Below are 20822 nucleotides of genomic sequence, written 5' to 3'. Positions count from 1 at the left end.
GCGACACGCCCATTTTGTGACGTAGGTGAGTAGGGTCTATTGCGGAACTTCTCCAGTGTATCACAAAAGTGAGTACACCCCTCTCATTTCTGCAGATATTTAAGTATATCTTTTCATGGGACAACACTGACAAAATGACACTTTGACACGATGAAAAGTAGTCTGTGTGCAGCTTATGTAATAGAGTTCATTTATTTTCCCCTCAAAATATATCCATTAATATCTAAACCCCTGGCAACAAAAGTGAGTACACCCCTTAGAAACTTCGTACATCACTAAATGTCCAAATCGAGTACTGCTTACCATTTCTTGTGTACCGTCCTCAGAAGAGGCTTCCTCCTGGGGTGACAGCCATGCACACCGATTTGATGTAGAGTGCGGCGTATGGTCTGAGCTTTAACAGGCTGACCCCCCACCTCTTCAATCTCTGCAGCAATGCTGACAGCACACCTGTAACGAGTCACATGACATTTTGGAGGGAAAATGACAAGCAGTACTCAATTTGGACATTTTGGGATGTAACTGTATGTAGTTGTACTCACTTTTGTTGCCAGGGGTTCAGATATTAATGGCTACATTTTGAGTTATTTTGAGGGGAAAATAAATGAACTCTATTGTATAAGCTGCACACAGACTACTTTTCATTGTGTCAAAGTGTCCTTTTTGTCAGTGTTGTCCCATGAAAAGACATACTTAAATATCTGCAGAAACGCGAGGGGTGTACTCACTTTTGTGATACACTAGGTATTTGGCAGCAGACACCAGTAAGTTGAGCGGATGTAGCATGCTGTCTCAGTTAGTTGTACATGCAAATGAGTTTCTGCTTTTATCTTGTAAAGATTTGCTAAAGGCAGCCCCCCCACTTGCGCTGTTGTGATCTCATTTTCTCAGCAGATAGGAGCCACGTCAGCCTCCTTCTGATCCACTTGGCAGGAGGGGAGTTTGGAAGGAGACGCGGCGGATGGCCCGTTGACCCCCTGGTTAAGAACCCTAGCTGAGGCGACGGAGTGCGGATAACTGAAGCGATAGGAGTACGATTAGCTGACCTGGTGTTTGAGTTTTGCAAGCTGTTCCATTCCGGGGGTTGTGGATGAGCAAAAGGGGCAGGGTGGCCAAAATGGGACTGGATATCGATCGTGCTGCCATTATGAGAACAACACTCCCAAGCTATTTTTACAGCAGATGTGGAAGAGGGCACTGCTGGTGAAGGCAATTCCATCTGTGACGTAATTCAGCTCCTGAAAAAGCAACGGAATCCAGTTTGGTAGGAGCGAGATGTACCGGAAAATACCTGCACAACCTAACCGAATCCAATATAGCAGCAAAAAAATGAGCAATTTCTGTCTTTCACATCTTTGATAGATCCCTTGAAAAGGATATGTCCACTGGTGTGGTTGCAGGTTAGTAGATGATGGTCACCGCTTTCCGTTTAAATTTGACATTGGTCTGCTTACCGTATTTACATGTTCAAGGGTACCTTAGATAGAAAGACATGTAGTTCTTAAAAGATAAATGTTAGTATGAGTTACAATAATTTGATATTAAAACCCCTCTTAATGTTTTCATTTGAATAAAATTTGTAAAATTTAAAATTAAAAAAATAAACTAGTAGCTCGCCATTGCAGTTGACGTCGCACGGCGGTGCCGTACATTAGTGTCACTCCGAAAAAAAAAACGGAAAAAAAAACCTGTCACTCTTTAATTATGTAAGGTAGTGATTTAAATACACCACAAGGTGTCATTGGCGAATTTTAAATTAATAAGAGCTCAAAACAATGATTGCGTTTTGTCCCTCGACTGACGCCGTAGTAGAGTCAGTCACAACAAAGAGGACTTCTAATAATGGCTCCCAGCATCATAGTCTGTATAATGTGAATTACCGTAATATTGCCATCCAGTGTATTTGTTGAGCTTAACCAGTTGCTAAAATGTTTAAATAGAAATTGACCGAACTCTGAGTAAGTTTTATGTGTATTATGCATATAATTTGATTGTGAATTTGTGAATGCCAGTTCTCTTTGCATTGTTGTTTAACTGTGTGAAAATAGGGCCTCCTTAATACACATTGAAGCACTTTTGTTTTTGTGAACATTATTTTTTTTAGAGATATGAATATTATTTTTGTTGTATTTTCACTATATAATACTTATGTTTGTTGTGAAGGAGTTGCTAAAGCTTATGCCAATAAACGGGGCGGTCCAAGCTACGAATCTGAATGCTTGTCCACTCTCTTTCTGCCTTATACCCCATTGTGCATTAAAGGAAAACTTCTGCGTCAGTCAAGGGACAAAACGCAGTCAATGGCTTGATACCTAATTCATTTAAAATTCGCCATTGACACCCTGTGGCGTATTTAAATCACTACCTTACATAATTAAAGAGTGACATGTTTTTTTTTTTTTTTTTTTTTTTTAGCGTGACACTGAAGTACGGCAGCGTGGCCCTTTGACGTCACCGCCGAGCGACGTCAACAACAATGGCGACCTACCAGTAAAAATAATTATACAAATATTATTGAAACGAAAATATCAAGAGGGGTTTTAATATCAAATTATTATAACCTGTACTAACATTTGTCTTTTAAGAACTACATGTCTTTCTATCCAAGGTACCCTTTAATAAACTCCCCCATTCACTTTCCTGAATCCGGATTTTTGCAGCAACTCAGATAATAACAAATCAAAGTCCCTTCCTTGGCTGCCCCACACCAGCTTTCCCATTTGTAAAAACGGTTATCATTTATAGGGACTCTACTAAGTTTGTGACTTTTATTACTCGTGACTGCCACCTCCGGCCGAAAGCGTAACTGCAGCTAGTGCATGGTGTATGTGCTCGTATGAGCACGAACGTAAAGCACCAAGCGTTTGGCCCATCAAATCAGCACCAGAAACATAAAAACAGTTAGTAGCCGGTCTTAAGTGGGTTAGAAAAGTGTTTTTGCCCAGCAGAGTCTCCGTGAAACGGCGGTGCTGTCGGGGTTGCGTATCGACCGGAAACATTCGCCATTAAAGCAGACACTGTTTTTTCATTGGTGTGATTTTGATGCAGAAATGTGAGAAATCTGAGAGAGTTTATGCAGAAATGTGAGAAATTCCAAAAAGTTTAGATACTTTTACTACCACTACTTTTACTTTTACAATAACATTCAGTGGTATGAAAAGTAAGTCCACGATCACATTCATCGATATCGTGATTTTGGATTTGGACAATATCGGGATATCGGCTATAGGTTAAAAAGCCATTATCGGACAACTCTAATTGAAACACATGAGACACGGCTAAGAATAGCGTGAAGAGAGAACGCATCAACACGGCGACAGGCACAGGTGCTCAAATCAAACATTTTTTATGTACTGCATATGAATATTGCCCAAACACAAGCAATATTTTCCGTCGCGAAAACTGATTCATAAAAGAAGGAATGGCCGAGGGAAAAGGATAGCTTGTGGCAGCATCATTTTGGAAAGGCTGCTCAAAGCACGTGATGTTTGATCAATAAGGAGTCAGTCAACTCATCACAAAATGAAAATTGTATGAAAACATAACAAATAACTTCCAGAAATCCCTACGCAGGTCACTCTGGCGAACACCTGGATGTGGGTCAGTCGCCCGTCTCCCCCATCTCTGCCGCAGCCACGTCAGCCCGATACAAAGATGCTGGTTTAGCAGATGGCAGAGAGATCTTTGAAAAGTCTTGGCCCCCAACCAGCCCCAGGCGGCCTCACGTGCCCAAAGCACCACATATGCTACGAGCTAGGAAGGACATTAAGAGGATAATAGTTAATAGTGAACCAGGTCATTTACTATCATGTGCGGACTTTATGGAGCACAACCATCAACAACCGTGTGTGCACGGCTGAGAGCATTTGAAACTTTTCAGTGCAAATAAAAGTACTAAAGCCATTCATAGACCATCACACTCTTGGATAAACATTGCACCACAGTTCAGCTGACTTAATTGCTTGTACCAGTTGATGAGGAAGAACATGATTGTTTGTTTTTCAGTCATATGACTGACCGTGGAGCGATGCAACATTTTCCACTCAGCCACTTTCCATTCCACAGAAAGGCATGTGACGTATCACTCCACCGTGATTAAGTATATAGATGAAGAGATAGCCTCTTTAATGTCCAGGAGCCCATTTCATTGTGACAAGCAGGTAACTGCATGATGACAGCTAAACTAGCTCACATACAGCACAGAACATAAGCCAGGCTAGTGCATGGGAATTGAAGCCCGTCATCTCCTCCAAATACCTACCAAGCATTCATAATGTATTATTCTGTCTCTCCCTGTTTTTTTCTTTTTTCTCAGCTGGAGTGCTGTAGATTTGTTCATTTTCTCAATTTTTCAGAATTGAAATGGTTATCACTAGTGTTAGACTGATACCATTTTTTTGACCCCGATACCTGGCTGTGCAGTATCAGCCAATACCGATACCACTTCGTTTGAATTTATATATATATATATATATCCAGTAGAACTTTTTATTGCATACCTGGTATGGGTGACAATAGTTAAATAAACCTTTGGCTCTCAAAGGCCAAAATAGTGCTAAACTTGTGAAATTAAAACATGTATAATACCAGCCAAACAGTGAGAAAGTACAAATACAATGAATGAACTGAAAAAACTTTTAAACTCTGTGTTTTGGCTCTCAAAGGCCAAACAGTGCAACTTTCATGAAATTATAATAATAATTGACCACAGCATCCTGTTTCTCTATTAGCCTCCCTCTCTGTGCACCAGCAGCAACATACACTTTACCACTTAGCTTAGCATACTTCTACAGCACTTTTGAATAGGCTTGCCACCCGTCCTTTGAACTATGGAATCGTTCCGAATCGGGAATTAAAAGTTTTGTTCCTTATTGAACCAATATGGAATATATATATATATATATATATATATGTATAGGCCTATCTACTGTATATATTTATACAGTATACGTACTGTTTATTATTTGTATGAATTGCCGATCTATCGCTATGGGCTGATATTCTATCGTTAAATTCTGTTTCATTTTTAGTCGAATAACTTCCATGTTCCCACTTCTTTTGTCATCTCTATGACAATAGTGTGCTGATTGGCTGAGAGAGCCTGCATGCTGCTAGGTCGAGTGGATCGACCACTCGCAGCAGTGCGAAACACGAGGTGCACTAGGCACTTTGCAATCTATTTGTTTACATGCCCCCAGGAGAAGACCAAATCTAACAAAAAGTCATGCTCAAAGTTGACCAAGAGAAGAAAAGCGGACAACGAAAATCGTCGTTTCAATGAGGAATGGACTGACAAATATGCGTCCATTTTACCGACTGCAAGTACCAAAGCTATGTGCCTAATATGCTTCAATACAGTTGCTCTGATAAAAAGTGAAAATGTGAAACGCCATTATGCTAAAGAGCAAAGCTCTTTTGAAGTTTCCTTCTAAATCAGAATTGAGAAGGCAAGGAATTAACTGGTAGACGCAGTCATATCAAGAGTCAAGCAAGGTTATTGTTAAATCTATGACACAACAACAAATTGCAACGGAGCGCTCACTCAGAGTGTCGTGGGTGTTGGCCAAACATAATAAGCCGTTCTCTGATGGAGAAATAATAAAAGAGCGAATGACTAAAGTGATTTTTTTTTGTGAATTTATTTTTATTTAATCAGAATGCGTATTGTATTTTTGTCTGGTCAAAAGACAACCACCTTTACCACCTTCGACTTGCCTTGTACTTGACTGACATTATTAAATGGACCCATGCTTGTATTTAAGAAAATAATTGTTGACCTTCAAGATTTGTATTTGAGGACCGCTGGCATAGAGCAGGGTTCACTAAATCTGGACCTCGATGCCATCAATCCTGTCGTGTTTTCTACGTCTCTCTCCCCTAACACACCTGAATCAAATGGTTATGTCATCAGCAACCTCTCCAGAAGCCTGATAATGATCCTGATTATTTGATTCAGGTGTGTTGGAGGAGGGAGACAAGGAAAACATGAAAGGAAAGGTGGCTCCGAGGTTCAGATTTAGTGAACCCTGGCATAGAGTAATCAGTCAATTTCCATCTCTTTGTCGGTCTTAGATATCAAGGGGTGGACTCTGGTAAAATTCCTCAAGTGATAAATACCAGTTTGTTTGTTTTTTTAAAATAATAATAATCATGATACTAATGTGCAGAATAAAATCAGTCTTAAATTTTAAATGAACACCCAGTTGTGCTCTCTCTGTCGTAGACTGGCTGCAGATGTTAACTCATGTTCTGCTAAAGCTGCAATCTAGGATTTGGTGTCTTAAATAAAGTAAATAAATATAAGTAGATAAAGTAAGTAAGTAAATAAATAAAACATTTAAAGAACTGATGTTACAGGAAAAAAAAATTCTATTCCTGGTTTGTAAGCATTTTATTTGTGTTGCTTTGGGTATAAACTAAATGGAAAAAGAGCCACTAAAAAGGTAAAAGTTTGGTTTAGCCAAAATTTGAGGTTATATTCAAATGTTTTTTTTTTTTTTTTTTTTTTAAACCTGACCTGTTAGGCTGCTTGACAACATAGAATGGGAATCAGACCTGGGAATCCCACTGGGTCTGTGTTTACTGCGTGTCAGCTCCGATGCAGACCGCCTGCGATGCCCACTGCATATGACTCATGTGGTCCGTACACCTGCAGACTCTAGACGCGCATGCGCAAAACGGAGGAGACTGCGTGATCAGATCAACACAAAGTGTTACAACTCACTCATTTTGACCTTCACATCCTCCTCACTGAGGGCCCAAATACACCAGAAGCATCTTCATTCCGGGTCCGGCACGGCTCTGTGTTGACTGCATGCTCCGCAGTACGTCAAAAACAGGCAAAACATACCAGCTGCAGTCTGCCAACTCCGTCCTGTTGTAATGTGGCATTCAAAGCAACGACAAGAACATGGAGTCTGTGCTCATCAGAGAATCAGAGAGAGAGAGAGGTGGACTTGATTTGATTGAACATGTTTTTCCCCCGATTTTTTTTTTTTTTTTTTTGCTTTTACCATGAGTTTGCGACACATTTAATTACTGTTTTAAATTACATGACTTGCATAAAAACTCCTCGTCCATCCTCATAGCTTCTGCTATGGCGTTCCATGTGTAATATTCTGATTGGATGTTTTCCGAGGCACCCTGAAGTGTATTCTACGGTGATGTTGTTTTGTTCATGTGATGCGGGAGCGAGAAAGAGACAGTCTCCGGAGAACCACAGATTGAGGAAGTGTTGTTAGCGCAGTGTGTTATAAAAACAAAGTTGTCAGCACGTCTCGAGTTTGATAACAGGACACCTTGCAGCTTCCTTTTTAATGCTGTCCTTATAATAATGATCTGCTGCAACATAAATCACTTTCTGACTTTCCACAGTTGCAACAATTACTGTAGATATTAAAATAATGGTGTGGTGGTCTACAGTATCAAAAGCAGTGCATAGATCCAACAGAAACACACTTTTAGTTCATGGCAATCAAGAACTCCAAATTTCTGTTAATACTGCAATAAAACCAGAAAATTCTTGGAATCAAGATTGTTTCTTGCTCTTTCTCATCAGCCAACATTTACGCTATATGACCTCTAGATACGAAAGTATTTTATATGTTGAAATGGCAGATTTAGGCACATTGCTGTTCCAACAAGTCTTCCTGCTGATGTTTCCCAATCACTCATTTTTATATACTTTCCCAATCACATGCTCATTGGGAAAGCTCCCCTCCTCCTCTGTCCGCCATGCTTCTGCAATGGCAGCGGGAAGGCTAACCGCAGCGGGAGGGCTACTAATTAACAGCCTATTCATTTGTGCGAAGGGAAGAGCTCCCGCTTTCCGAGCACTTGTTTTATGGTGGCGCTAGGGAGCCCCGTCCAGGGATTTGGAGGGGGATAATTGCCTTTGCCGCAGGCTGCAGTAATCTGGTCGGCTAATTCATTATTTTAATAAGTTAGCTTCTCCTCGGGGGTGCGCTAGCCGCGGCGCGACTCAAACCTTGGTGGTGCACCTCGTTATTGTGGCGCTCTTTTTACACCGCCGCCCGCACGGGGTTAATAACTGTTATTACCCTCTCTCCTCATCCTGCAATTTCTCGTTTAACTGGGGCGATTCAAACGAAACCTTTGCGAGCGTCTAATAATCAACCTCTCCGCAAGCAGGGGTAATCCCTATGAAGGGGCCCGCATAGCGGAGAGGGGTAATGGATGCAATCGCCCGAGTGCCTTTTCTGCGCTCCGTTCATTACGGCTCCTGATGTTGTTTTTGTTGTTGATGTGCCTGTTGTTTTTACTCAATTCCTGGAAAATCATTTGGGGGAGGAAATATTTGCCTCCGGCAAGGGAAATGGATCAGCTTTAGACACACAAATAAGATGATCATTAGGTTTGCGTAACTAATGGCTTCATTTAGTTCATCATCTTCCATCTCTGTAATAGCTAGGCAGCGAGCAGGATAGGTGTGCGTTAATGACTTGGGAGCAGTCAGACATTTTGTGGATTGGCTGATTAAAAACCATGTCATTTCAACAGACGAGGAATAAAGGGAGCTTTGTGAATAGAAGCATTTACTTATATCTAGTATTTCCCAATCCAGTATTAGAGATGGCGATGGCGTGTTGCAGGATCCAATTATGAATAGACCACCAACACATTCAAAAAGGAAAACACAGTATTTCACTTTGTATAATAAAAACAGACGTCCTTATTCTATCCTATTATGTGTCCTTCCAAATCTTTGGTACATGACAAGCAGTAGATGGATGGATGGACGGACAAACATTTCCAGGTGGTATCTAAACTTTTTGGCAATGGCAGCGAAATGCAATCGCTCAAAAAAAGCCTTCCTAGTTGTAATGGATTTGAAATCTACAACTGTCAATGGCAGTGAATGAATTAAGCGCTAGAAGCAACTACGGGTGTTTCTCAAAAAAATTCGATTCTGAGATGTATCGCGCTATTACGTCACGCAGTTCTCGTATCATTTCAAAATCCGTCTGTGTTGACCCTTACACGCGTGTTTTTTGTGGAAATAAATAATACAGTGGATGCACATCTACTCCCGTCCAATAGTTGGCAGCATGCAGCAGACTTGCCTTGCAATCTGCTGATTGGTGAAGTAACAACGTCTCGATAGAGTTATCCCGGTGGCTTCTGAAGGAATCTGACCCTTTAGCCAGACTGCCGGAATCACGCCAGCCGAACCGCCGGACCAGCGGTGGCGCAGCGCCAGCATCCCGGGCCGGCGAGACACCATCATCCAGCCAAAAGGCCAAACTCCGCACGTTCACCTTAGTCTTACCCCCTTGTACTGACTCCATTTTGAAACCCTGGAAAAAGGCTTCGAAGCACAAGCAGACAATTTATTCAGGTCGACAGCGATCATACACCAAGGCGAAACAGAAACAGACTCAGGCTAATGGTTCCAAGGTCACCATATCACAAGTCAACAAAAGGTTCCCGAGAAAAATGACGAGGCTTGATTAAACATCCAGTTTTTTAAAGGCTCTTGCGGAGCGGGCCGTGGGCAGGAAGAAGGGTGTTTTTAGGATAATCTTCCATCACAGTTTAGGCTGTTTAGTTCGTGCTTCACAGTTGCTGAGTCACCGTTACTGGGGCAACGGCAGTGGGAGATTATGCCCGGCTCAGCGTCAAAGGGGCTCTTGGAGTCTTATCAGTTGTGTTATCAGTTGAATATCGGGCGTTCTCCGGTGTTCCTTGAGTTGGGACAGGACGTCCCAATGTTGTTCTGGACTGTCCAGAAAAACTGGCGTGGAGACGTGGGCTTGTAGATGTCTTGCCTATCACCTAGTAGTCAGCGTCAATCTTGCTCAGTCAGCTGCATGACGCACGCGTTGGGCTTCCGTGATAAGAAGGCGTCATGTATCTCTTATGCCCTATATTCTGCTTGTTTTTCTTCAATTATGGTATAAGTGCTATTTATTTTATATTGGGTGTGTTGGAGTAATACAAACAGTCAAACAGTAAATAGGAGAAAAGATACTATTCACACTATAGTCTTGTGGGGTTTGGCGCCACGGACAAGCAAAGGGAGCAACAATTCCTGATCAGTTCTGTTTGTCTACTTTACCTTTATTGTCGTTTACTGAAAGAAATGCCGCAGTAATTTGAGACCTGTTTCCAAAGTAGAGTTGCCATCTTTCAGAAATAGAAATAAGGGACTCAATTACCCCTCACGCCCAAAGCCGTACAGGCGACGAAAAAAAAGGACATCCCCAAAACTCCTAAAATGCATAGAAATGTATATTTGGAAAAGTGCCAGTTGCTCTGGGTCCGCAGAGAGATGTGCCCGTGGTCCAGTCGTGGACCGCCGTCCGCTAATTAGGAGCCTGGCTCTATGCCTTCATCTCTTTTCAGATTCTTACTGTTCTGTTTTTAAATGTGTGAATTGTATGGAATCTTCCCGTCGCTCAGAACTTCTTTTACAGTATGAATCTTCCCGAGCTCTGAGGCCCTCTGTCTTTGGCAGTGGCTTTCCTGAAGTCAGGACACACGACTCATGGCTAGGTGTAATTGAAATTTGACGTATATTCATTGACAAACCTTTGTTTTAGGCTTCTTTTGGATATTTTAGTACTAATATTTACATCAACATGGATTGATACATCGATTACTGATGCAAGAAATGGTATGAAGTCAAGGTTTTCATTCAAGTATCTAAAATTGCCAAAAATGTCAAATGTGTTTTATTGCTTTAGGTGAAATGTAACTGAGTGTGTACAGTATTAAACTCATCAAAGGCCCTTCAATCGAATCAAATTGTGGCAGACTTTGTAACGTTGGCACGCTGCGTAACACATGATCTTACATTTCATATGTAATATTTTTACAGGAATCATAGAATATTGCATGTTAAATGTATCTCACTTTTGTCATTTTAAAACATATTATTAGAACAGTATTAATTTTGAGCAAGCTACTAGCTTGACAGTGTGACGAGTTCCCAAGAGCATGATTAAATCGTCACACAGATATGCAAACGACTGAACATTACACCAATTGTACTGTATGAATATGCCTGTAAGGTTTGACACGTCATTTGAATGCCTTTTATGAGGCAAGAACTCTTTTGAACAGCTCATCCGCCATGCTAGCTGCTAGCGGCCCCGGGTACAGAGGAGCCATGTCGATGACGGGCCCAATTAATGATGGGCGTCTGCGAGCGAATGAATGAAGAGCTTTGAGAGGATTCCTCCACCTTAAATCCCCCTGTGCCGCTGCTCCCAGACTGCCTGTGAAGAACAATCAAAAGGCAGCAACCCCCTCCTCTTTATCACTTTAAGACATTAGCCAGACATGGGCCTGAATATTAACCGCCTCCTTTTCCAGGAGAGTTCCACACCAAAGGCTGCGTGTGGCAACATACATTTTTAATGGCAGCGGAGAAGCGGCCCTCTAGGTCGCTCTCATCTATTACTGTGTGTTTAACTTAACTGTCTTTTGATTTTATCTCTGGGCTCGCTTGTGAATACACAAAACAAAACTCACGTCACTGCTTCCTTTTCTTGATCCTTACTTTGGCCGTATTGTTCATTCATGCTAAGTAATATGTACTTTTTATATATTCTATGTCGCCCTTTGTAGACCAAGGCGGTGAAGCATAAGCATGGGTTCTACTTAGGGTTGCCAACTCCCTGACAAATAAATAAATAAATAAATAAGGGATACCTCATTGGTAGAGCTGGTCGGCCTAATAACCGTCACCCTTTAATTATTATGGCCTGAGCACAGACTGGCGCGAAAGCCCTTCTGTAATGCAAAGGATTATTATTATTATTCTTTTTTCAGGGCAAATGAAAATGGCCAATTTGGAAGCCTGAACATGCTCGAAAATTCACCAAAATTTGCACAAACATGCGGCTTTGCGTAAATTTCGATAATGTTGCAACGTTGCGAAAAAATTTGAATTTTTAAAAAAGGCCTGTTCTGTTAGGTTTTTTCAACGTAGCGCGATGAAATTTAGGGGAGTCGATACCTTGTGCAAAATTGCTCCAAAAAGTAACTTGCACCCATATTCCAAACCTAACAGGAAATTGGGTATTTTGGAACGAATGTGAATTTTTTTGATCGATTTAAAGGGTGCTCCTCGGAAGTTGGATCCTTTTCAAAATTGGTGAGACTGTTCATGAGACCTTAAGATAAGATCTCAGAAGATAAGATCTTAAGTTATCAAAATGGTGAGTTTTCATTCACGGGCCTGACCTGGGCGGGGTACCAAAGTCAGCCATTTTCAGCCAAATTCAGTAAATGGGTGCAATCTTTTTCAAATCTGGCTTGCATGAGAGGTATCCCGGCCTGAACACGACTGCATTGAAATATTACCCATTAGGCCTGATGCCCCCTAGTGGAAACAGGAAACGCCCTTTTTTACCAGACCCTAACCCTCCTGCAAGGGAAAAAAAAACAATTGACCTCAAACCTTCATCAGGGGAGCCTTAAGACATGTGTTCAAGTGCCCGATGAGAAATATTGAGGTTTGGTTAAAGCAGAGGGTTCCAAACAGGAAAGTGAAAATGACCGTCGCCGTTTTGTTTCACCACAAATTTTGAACAGTCATAACTTGTCAGACATACAACATATCTGCGCAAAACCTCCTCTGCTTGGTGAGAGTCGTACCCTGAAGAGTCCTGTATGGCTTATTTGCATCAACGCTACAGCGCCAACTAGTGGCAACAGAAAGTCACTCATTTTACTTACACATGTCCAGTTATTTTCAGGTTGGTTACTGTACTTTCAAGACCTTTTATAATACTACAATGGGTCCGTGACAGTAGGTCGACGGGAATCAATACTAACCTAAGCTGTAGGCAGAGAGCCGATAAGACAACAAAACAAAGCCAGCGGGATTCTTCCCTCCACTCTTCTCTTGGATCACCTGGGCTTAGATACGGTCTTGATGAGCTTGAATTGGCTGCATTTACGACATCGGGACCACCCCCCTCCAACATTGTGACAGCCGATGCCAACCAAAAATGACGTAATAACCCTAACCCTAACCCTTATAAAATCGCGCGAGCCGCCCTCCCCGCACAGAGAGCGTCAGTGGGCAACACGGGACAAGTCTGTGAAAGTGTCCAACTTGCATCATTCTCGGGTCATCTATACATGTGTGAAAGCAATGTCGCGAGTAAATCCTGTGTCACCTTACACGGGAATTTTCCTGGATATGTGCGTGAAAAGGGCTTATGGTTGTAATATCTTTATTTTATTATGTACTAAAACAATAGAAGCAGGCATGTCTGTGATTATCGATTAGCCTGTTAGCAAAAATACTGTTTCCTTTCAGTTTAGAGAACGAAAGGTAGGGCAGGTAGGGTGCCAGGCATGCAGGGAAATGATATGTCCACCTAGGCCCCTTCCAGGCCTCCCCCACTGCGGCACCTCGGTTACAAGATCACTCGACTGACACGGCACCGCACGGGTGATCTGGCCTTATTATCAGGGGACAAGACATTTAAAAAAAAAAAAGATTATAATGAGCAATCTGATGTTATATTATTCGTAAAAGAGGACAAGGCTATTTCACAATATGCACACGGTCAAGCTGTGGTAAAAGAGAAACCCTGCTCCAATATGGCGATCCACCAATTTATGAATTCAATGAACAATGCTAAACACAAGCACACCGTCTGATTGACACATTACAGGTTAAAAAGCTTTCTCAGCAATATGTATCTGTATTGTCTATTATTCACTTGTGCCGCTTGCCATTTATTAATCATTGTTTATGGGGAAATTACAGAAATCCGTTAAATGAGGTACGCCATGCTTGGGCACGCACTGCACTGCCAGCATTTATCAATCACACTCTCACGCTGTTACTAAAGTGAAAACTGAGGAAAGTCATTGGCGCACAATGAAAGTTTTCCTTTGGAAATGTTGCCTCCCATTAAGAAGCAAATTAACCACTAGACCAGTGCTTTTCTAGAACATACACCCCCAATGAGCTACAGTCACTAATGTGTGATTTATTATGTTCTTGGCGTGGTTGTATTACTGCTTCTGCTTGCTTTATCCGTTCCACTGTAGGAACACGCTGTGAACATACGTGTATTTGTGTGAGAAGGGGGTTGAAGCACAGAAGGCAGCCATCATTCAGTGATGATGGTCGGCGGTCAGACGTGACAGCGGGTGACCACTGTCGGACAGGAAAGGTCATATGATGCTTACACATCTTTGAAATCTCGCAAAGTACCACACACATTTGTGTCCGATCCATCACTTCATAACGCGCGTTTGGGCAACATTTAAAAAAATGTTTGCAGAATAGCCCAGATCTTGACTCTTCTGTCTAAGGGCGCTTTGACACCAGCAGTGTTCAGTCCGTTTTAAACGGACAAGAGTTCTTTTTCTTAGATCGTCCAGTTCGTTTTGTAAATATGAACGCGCATCTGAACTCTAGCTCAGACCAAACAAACAAACAAACAAACAAACGAACTCTGGTCTGCTAAAGAATCGTGGGTCTCGGTCTGCTGGTGAAGCGCACCCTGCTTCACTTGTGAATGCAACCGGAGCAGGGTGCGCTTTTTTGTTGTGCTGTGCTAAGCAACTGCATTTGATACACAGAATCGGGCACTAATGTGGCGGTTGTGTTTTGCACGCTGTTCCTGAAGGGACCGTTTAAGAGTGACAGTGGCCGAGACAGGCGGACCCTCTCGGGGAGGTGGTTTCGTAAGTCTCGTTCTCCTGGAAGTGGCGAAAATTTGACAGTCCAAAAAGTCACGAAAGAGAGAACAATTGCCTGCCTGTGTGATTTGGGGTACCACCCTTTCGTGGTTTAATTTTACCATACCATACCGACATCTTCCGCTTGCTCCGAGGTTGGGTCGCGGGGGCAGCAGCTTTAGCAAGGAAAGCCTAGACTTCCTTTTCTCCAGCCACTTCAACCAGCTCCTCCGGCGAGGTCCCGAGGTGTTCCCAGGCCAGCTGAGAGACATGGTCTCTCCAGCGCGTCCCGGGTCGTGTACCGGGCCTCTCGCCGGTGGGACATGCCAGGAACACCTCTTCACGGAGGAGTCCAGGAGGCATCCGAACTAGATGCCAGAGCCACCTCAGCTGGCTCTTCTCAACGCGGAGGAGTAGCGGCTCGACGCCAAGTCCCTCCCGGATGACCGAGCTTCTTAACCTATCTCTAAGGGAAAGCCCGGACACCCTGTGGAGAAAAACTCATTTCGGCCGCATGTATCCGGAAGCTTGTTCTTTCGGTCACGACCCACAGCTCATGACCATAGGTTTGGTAGGAATGTGGATCACCTGATAAATTGAGAGCTTGGCCTTTTGGCTCAGCTCCTTCTTCACCACTACGGACCGGTGCCATGTCCGCATTACTGCAGATGCTGCACTAATCCACCTGTCGATCTCCTGCTCCCTCCTACCCTCACTCGTGAACAAGACCCCAAGATACTTGAACTCCTCCACTTGGGGCAGGATCTCATCCCCCAACCGGAGAGGGCACTTCACCCTTTTCCGGTTTAATTTTCCACATGCATTTTTTTATATACTCCAGTTTGCTCGGCATTGAGTTGGGAGGGAGCAACCCAACCGCTGGCTAAGCGGCGGCTTAATTTATGCAGCGTCACAGCGCTAAATGCTCCCTCCCCTCCCAGGAGGGGGGTATTTGCTCTTCTATTTGTCCAATCAATGAGTCCGCCTTTCGTCCACTTTATGCGACTTGGAAAGTTCAGTTGGCGCAGTGTGAATGTTGAACCTTTTCAGCAACTCATTTGCAAGTGTTGTTGCGAGGTAGCTCTCCAACTGGACCCTGGTCCTCTTGGTCTCATGTGAAAGCGCCCTAAAAGGTACTCTCAGTTGCATTGCTGGTGTGTATTTTCACATACAGTAGCTTCTCCGTTCTGGACGTATTTCTGTGTTCTGCCAATGAAATTCGGTATTCTTTCCCTGAAAACCTTCTCTGAACTAAGATACACTGTAGTTCAAACATGGACAAGCACATCTTTTTAATTGTAGGAGCAATCAATTTAACTTAGATTATGATAAATGCTCGTATATGCTTATGTGATATGCATGCATCAGTGCCGGAACATATGTGAACAGGGCCTGGGTGTGATGAGCATAAATGGATGGATCGTCCGATGGGGTTTGGGGGAGGTGCTAGTGGACAACTATTCGCGGGCCCCTCAAGACGATTGTCCGTTGTGTGCAGGTAGTGGGTGGTGGTGGCTGCTAAAGATTTCTACTACTATCAAATATTGTTATTTTTAAATTGATCATTAACTTTCCTTTGGGCAAACAGAAGTGTCCTTGGTTATTGTCCTGACATTCAGTTGTTTATGTGGTCGACAACGGAGCCTTTGCCATCGCTTGCGTCTGGCGAACTTTCTTTTTGGCTTTGAAAAAGGCACAAAAAATACCTCCCCCAAATCTTTCAGAGTACCTGGTGTCGGAATTACAGGTACCCCACGCGCAACGTTTTAACCATCGGGTTTTTGCTAGGGCTGTCAAACTTATCGCGTTAACGGCCGGTAATTAATTTTTTAAATTCAAAATCACGTTAAAATATTTGATGCAATTAACGCACATGCCCCGCTCAAACAGATTAAAATGACAGCACAGTGCAATGTCCACTTGTTACTTGTGTTTTTTGGAGTTTTGTCGCCCTCTGCTGGCGCCTGGGTGCGACTGATTTTATGGGTTCAGCACCATCAGAATTGTGTAATTATTGACATCAACAATGGCGAGCTTCTAGTTTATTTTTTGATTGAAAATTTTACAAATTTTAGTAAAACGAAACCATTAAGAGGGGGTTTAATATAAAATTTCTATAACTTGTACTAACATTTATCTTTTAAGAACTACAAGTCTTTCTATCCATGGATCACTTTAACAGAATGTTAATGTTAATGCCATCTTGTGGATTTATTGTTATAATAAACAAATACAGTACTTACAGTATGTACAGTATGTTGAATGTATATATCCGTCTTGTGTCTTATCTTTCCATTCCAACAATAATTTACAGAAAAATATGGCTTTGAATTACAATTAATTACGATTAATGAATTTTTAAGCTGTGATTACCTCGATTTAAAATTTTAATCGTTTGACAGCTCTAGTTTTTGCAATTTTAAAGTTTTTAAAAAAGCTGTTTTAAGTCACGACCACACAGTCCATTCCTTTGCAGCTCTAAGGTGAGATTAATACAGCAGGTCTTAACGCACAAATCCAATATCTCTTTATATCCCCACATGCACAGAAGCATTAAAACAAATGACTACGCATGCTGGTTCTATGTCATTCTAGAGTGATCATATTTTGTTTTTCAAGAAGATGACACAACTAAAAAACATAAATAATTTCCGTTTGTCTCATATCTAACGTTTAGATGGATTGACAGAACACATGCGCGCACTGTGCAGGTATGACGCATTTCTTCATTGCGGGCAGCAATTGATAAAAGCAAATATATAATAACATTCTAATAACTGTCTCATCAAATACATTTCATGAAGCAATAGCATTTGGTAAGTAATAAAATGCAACAATATGATTCCTTAAATGTATTGAAGTTTACCTGTAGAACCTAGGCCGCTTTAAACCGGTCAGAATGACAAGGCGGTTTTATCAAGAGCTGAGCATGTCTATAGTTATCAATCATGAAAATGTCTCTTACTGCAGTCAATCATTGAACATACTGTTCTTGCAATCTATACTTTATTGTGAGCCTTCATTGGTAAAAGCAAATATTTAATAATCATTTCATAATCGTCTTATCACATACGATGAGTTTACACCGACTCTCAGCCATTCAAGCAATATTGAAATACCACAGTACTGCTCATTTGGCGCACAAAAGGAAAACTGAGCACTCTCAGTCCCCCCACAATTTAATTTTTTTATGAATGTGTTCAATTCCGCCTCTTGCCTAAAAGCAGAGTTCAAGCTAGGCGCTAGCGCTAATGTACAGCTCCATTGCTGCCGTCCTCCATGCCTCTCGCTCTTTGCTGACGTAATTGCTGCATGTATTCCAATTAGGGAGACTTGACAGTTCAGACCGCATCCAAATTCTTGAAAAATTGGGCCCGGATCACATTTTAACCACATACGAAACTGACCTAGATTAGATTTGAAATGGTCCACTTTTATGCAAGCTGTTCCTTTCAGATTGTCAAGTTAATGCCACGCTCCAGTCGGAAAAACACAAAAAAATGGGATTCTTCCCATTTGGTCTCCTAGTTTTCTCATTTGGGGTCGTGGTTTAGCAAAAGGTCCATTGTGTGTTAGGAGATTGTCCACAAACATTTTTGGCATAAGTTTAAATGTAAAGTATTAGGTGGAAAACTCTCAGGTTACTTGAAGTTCGGCTCTGAGACCCCCAGTTTGGCCAAATTTCAAAATTGTCCTATACGCATGTGTGATACATTATTGGAAAGCTTACAATCTCAATTTTCTGGGGGAAGAAAAATTTTGAATAGGAGGGCATTTTAAAAAATAAATAAATAAAAAATATAAACAGCAAATTCCTAACTGGAGGTCAGAGCATGAGAGAGCATAATTAAAGACACCATGATTTTAACGAGTTATTATCTTACATCTTTTCGATCCAAAAACTCCATGCAGCATGTCACCGAGTGTCATGACACAGCTGTGAATGGCCACAATCGGATTTTTTTTTGGGGGGGGGGGATTTTATGGGTGAAACACAGTAATATAACAAGGGTAGCGATGCAGAAATCACAGACATCAAAGAGTGGTCGAGATGTTCTTTTTCATGTATTTACCTTTTTAAATGTTTTTTTTTTTCCAATTTTTCTTTTTATTTTGGGATCGATTATCATCCAAAATATCGGGGAAAATGCGACAGTAACAAAAAAAAACCCAATACAATTAAGCGAGAGTTATGAGGTAGATATCTGTGACTCATTTACAGACGCTAATTTTTTCATTGTGACGTCATTTGTTTAAAAGTTTAAAATATGCAAGTGAATAAATTTCTAAAGTCTTTTTTTTTTAAAGTAAATTTTAGACATGAATTAATGATTCTAAGCTAAAACTGAAAGACAACTCGAATAATAAATAGAATGTCTTACCTTCTTTTTATGGCTGAGTTGAAACAAAAGCGGTTGTGCGGCATCTGTAAACGGGGGTCTCCAGGGTAAAACGGACAAATTAAAAATTGTTTGGGGGCTTAATGCGACAAGAATCTGCTATGGCAGCATATAGACATATTGTTCTATCAAGCACAACAGTTCTTTTGATTTAAAATACAGAAGTTTATTTTAAAGAGCAGAAACTGCTTTTTCAGCCTTGTCTGTGTTTTCCGCCATATGCAGGATCAAAAATAGAAACGACAACTGCAACTGTCACAATGGCAGCTGTAGAAAATCGCGATAATTCTTTGCAGGTTAAACTCTAATAGTACCACCGCTGACATTTGATATCACGTTTTACCAAAATATCAATAAGTGCCTTGAAGGTTTATTTATTTATTTATTAACTATTAAGAGGGATAATATCTGACGGATGGAGATTACCCATGAAGTTTTACGTCGGCAACCTTTGTACTAGCCCCTCCATTGTGGAAAAAGGGCATCGATAGGAAGGCAGATAGAACGGATCAATAAAGAAGTGCAGTTTTCTCCTCAGGCATTCTTTCATATCTCTCCCTTGTTTGTGCTTTCAAGGGGTCGGGGGTAGGGCCCGGTAAAGTGGCAGCGTGGGCGGGCTTGCTTTTACCCCCTTTATCAATCGGGATTTTAATTACACACGTCTGGAGCGACAGCTAGATTAGAAACCAATCGACGCTATCGGCCACAAAATCTAATTACTGTTTATTGACAGATAAGGGCAGGCCCCCCTCACTTTTCCAAATAAGATAAACCTCCCCCCCTCTTGCACAATGAAGAGCAGCTCATACTGTCATGAAAGACTCTATAAGAAGTAAACCACCACCAGAGAATTCGTTCACGTTTTTACAGAGACGTTGCCTCAAAGGACTTTTCTCAAACGGATAACGGCGAGAAAGAGGAATTCTTCTTTCGGAAAGAAACGGAACATGTGCGAGTGAAATGTTATCATCCTGCTTCCGATATTCAAATTCTTCCTTTTTACACATGAATCGATGATACCTTAATGATGACTAATGAGTAACCTTTGACCTCATAGAGAGCTTTCTGCCCTCCCTTGAGGATGTTCCCTGCAAGGTGTCCGACTCTCTCCAAACTCACAGCCCCTCCCTTCGACGCCCTTGCCCATTTCGCCGCCGCTCTTTGCCTTTAAGCTGAGAATGTGCCTCAGGTAAATATGGGAGTAAATGATTGGATTATTGTTCTTTCATTTGGCTGTGTAGTAATGGCTGGATTATAAACATTGCAGGATATAGATTTCCTGTCAGATCCTATGAATCAGACATCCTTATCTCATTTCCAGACTGCCGCTCCGCCCAGCGTGCGCACGCAAACACACACAATAGCAGATACATGCAGCATGTGATTGAAGCCGGGAGAGAGACGGAGGGACTCTCGCCACCGAGCACAAAACAGGCAGTCCAAAGTCCATTTGAAGATTTCAAAAACCACTTAAGCCCCCTGTCCATATTTGTTAAGCAAGTAAATCTAAGGGCCGCGGTGCACAGAATTTAAAGAGCGTGCGGGGATGGCAACGCGGGGAGCATCAAAGAGCAGGGGGAAAGCGAGTAAGATGTCTCCTAAATGAAATTTAAGGGTGGGCTGGATTGAGGGTGGCTGACAGCAGCTGGAGAGCAAGAGGCGGTTCGAATTCAGTTTGAACGGCAAACGCAAGAAAAATGATTGGGTTAGAATTATTTGGCACTAGCAGCATTGCTAGGCATACTACTT

This window comes from Corythoichthys intestinalis, chromosome 15, assembly GCF_030265065.1.
Source record: "Corythoichthys intestinalis isolate RoL2023-P3 chromosome 15, ASM3026506v1, whole genome shotgun sequence".
Taxonomy (NCBI): Eukaryota; Metazoa; Chordata; class Actinopteri; order Syngnathiformes; family Syngnathidae; genus Corythoichthys; species Corythoichthys intestinalis.
Note: the sequence above shows the minus strand (reverse complement) of the source record.